This window comes from Chenopodium album, chromosome 2, assembly GCF_948465745.1.
Source record: "Chenopodium album chromosome 2, dcCheAlbu1.1, whole genome shotgun sequence".
Lineage (NCBI taxonomy): Eukaryota > Viridiplantae > Streptophyta > Magnoliopsida > Caryophyllales > Amaranthaceae > Chenopodium > Chenopodium album.
This window is the reverse complement of record NC_137835.1, coordinates 1292105-1295108: the sequence shown is the minus strand read 5'-3', so window position 1 is coordinate 1295108 and position 3004 is coordinate 1292105. Positions and strand designations below refer to the sequence as shown.

Genomic DNA, 3004 nt, shown 5'->3' with positions numbered 1-3004 from the left:
CTTATTTGAACGAGCATATCTATTATCATATTCAAGCTCATTTATTAAACGAGCTTCAAATTTGTTCAAGCTCGGTTCATATATTAAATAAATGTACATGAACGAGCTTCAACCGAGACCAAACACGAGTAGTTTATTGATCGGCTTGATTCATTTACACCCCTACATTTAAGTACTTACTCTTATTTTTAAGGGGAAGAGAAAGAGAACAATGATTGCTATAAAAGTCAAAAAAAGTTTTTAAATCAATATCCCAATAATGGATGTAATAAATATGCTGTATAATTTTCTAAGAAAACAATATTGAATCAATACATTTTTGCAAAGAAACATAAATAATTATTGATTAAGAGAGGGGAAAAAAAAACCTAGTGTATCAAGTACTACTTCTTAACAACACCTAATTTTGATAAGTTAAATTTACTTTATGATGAATGAAATTAGTTTTTCATTTGAAAAATTATTTTTCCTAAGATTTACATAATAATCTACACAGTTTAACTAAGTAAAAATTAGGTTAAGAGAATAGTATATTAGTGTTTGAAAAATATACTACCATACCTCTTTATTGTGGTAAGGGGAATAAAACAAGAAGAGAACCATGATCATTATAAATAAAGCTTGAAAGTCATTACCTAATAATGTTGTATTAGATGATATCATGATATATATAGATAAACTAAAAAAAAGTAGCTAGAACTTATCATCATGTTTTCATAGTTTTAAACAAGAACAAATTGAAGAATAAAAACCACTCATGTCAATGTTACGATGTTGATAAGTTTTTGACATCATTATATTGGGTATATTAATTATTTAATTGATCGATTATAATAATTAATGATAATTATATTCTTGGTGGAGTATTAGTGTATTACTACGTATAAATTTTATCCCAAAGAATGAAAAAGGCTTAGTGGGCCATTGTGATTGAGTTGTATCATCCTAGTTCCATTCGTGTGTCAATTAGAAGTGACAATAATTTATGACGATCCAAACTCTATCATTTGGCACCTACTAATTATTGCCAATATTTTTAGACGAAAATGATAACCAATTATTGGGCCTTTTTTAAAAAAAAGAAAAGGAAAATTGGCTGGCAATTTGGTTGTTTTTTACTTGTAGTTTGTTGTAACAAGCCTTGCATTACAACAATGCACGTGGACCTATAATTTATAGGATGGATCGATGTTATCGACATACTTTGATTTTGAGTTTTTTTGCTTTTATTTCCGTAACTTAAAATGGAGGAAATTAGGGGACTAAAAAACAAGTTTCGTAGGCTTCTAATTTCCGTAGCTCATAAAGGAGAAAAAACTAAGTCTAAAAGACGATTTGCTTCCGTCCAGAATAAATACAAGTTATTATTGACTAAACAAATCAAATAAAAAGAGACTGAGAAGGGATCTACAATTTATAGGATGACTGATGCTATCTACATAATTTGAATTTGGGGCTTACAAAAATTTTTGGCAAGGGAAGCTACTCTTTTATATCAGAGCCAGGTTTCGATCCTGGGACCTGTGGGTTATGGGCCCACCACGCTTCCGCTGCGCCACTCTGATGTTGTTGATATGTTTTACTAATTTAATTTAAGTACGTATAAAGTAGTTGGGCATATTATTTGGACTATTATGGGCTGTAAATAGACAAGCCGTAAGAATTGGGCTAATGACCGGGTTGTATATTGTAGGAAATGGACCACTAGGTCCATTTTATGAAATCTTTTTACCCGTGAACTGGCCCTACCTTTTCAAATTGCATTTATTACTTTTTTTTTTTTTTTTTTTTTTAAAAAAAATTTTGGTGAGTTGTGTATGCGTGTGTGTGCAAAATTATATTATTGCAAAATTGTGAAATTAGGAGTTTTTTGGCAAGACATTTCATACTTTTTTTTTTTCGTTTTTTATTAGATCATATCTTATATGTATCACTTTTGAAATTACGGGCTCTTAAGTAATTTTTGGAGTAGAGAAAGATATAGAGAAAAATAAAGAGGCCCATATGATAGATATAAGAGATAAGAGAGAATTTATTGTCTAAAAAGGAAAGTAATGAATTTAAATTGAAAATTCTAAATTTAAAAAGCGATGCATCTAATAAAAAACAGAGGAAATATCTGGAGAAATAAAACATCATCCAACCATCAAGTTTTGAAACTCCTTAATTTCTTTAGAATGAGCTAGAACATAATACAATACATTCGTCCCAAATGATTTGACCCATTTTTTCTAACAAGAACGTCCCAATTTACTTGCTCCAAATTCCCTTTTAGAAAAATTCTCTCTTTTTGTCATGAGTTGGATCCTACACTCAATTACTATGTTTTTCCCTCTTTCTTTTAACTTGCATAAATTTTTGTGCAAATAAGCATAGAGCAAGTAAATTAAAGAGACCATTACAAAAAAGAATTAATTTATTATTTATGTTTGAGCTTAAATTTTTTCTTCATCCATTACCAAATACTTACACTATTTGGTCTATTTCCCTTTTTATGATATCTAATGGACTTGTTTGATCATAGTATAAAATTGCTACTATTGAAAATAGATACTTAAATGAACAAGATTCGACTTAAAGAGAAATAGTAGTGCAACTATCTAGTTACGATGTCACACCCTCACACATAAACATGATGCAATTGATACAAAGATAAGTTGACTTAAGCAATACCATTACACTTTTTGTTTTCTTGGTGAAAAAACCATTTACACTTTAAAACGACTAATAATTAAACCGAGTAATGAAACTATGGTTGAAATTCAAAACACAATTTATCATTCTAGAAGGTATTCATTCCCTAATGGTTGAAAATAAAAGTTCTCCACATTGAATGGTACCTAGAGATAAGATTACAAGTATGTGGAACAATTTTATTTGGTTATCGAATTTAAGATATGAACCAATATTTATGGAGTAACTTATAAGGTCATATTGACAGATAGAATTTAAATCTTACATTTCAAATTCATATTGCCATTTCATAAGAAATTGACATTTTCAA

General features: G+C 29.1%; 1 non-coding gene across 1 annotated transcript; it reads right to left on the bottom strand.

Moving 5' to 3' along the window:
* Positions 1 to 1493: 1493 nt before the first annotated feature.
* TRNAM-CAU (transfer RNA methionine (anticodon CAU)) lies at positions 1494 to 1565 on the bottom strand. The gene has a single exon. It is a non-coding gene; the product is annotated as a tRNA-Met (tRNA).
* Between the last annotated feature and the right edge of the window lie 1439 nt (positions 1566 to 3004).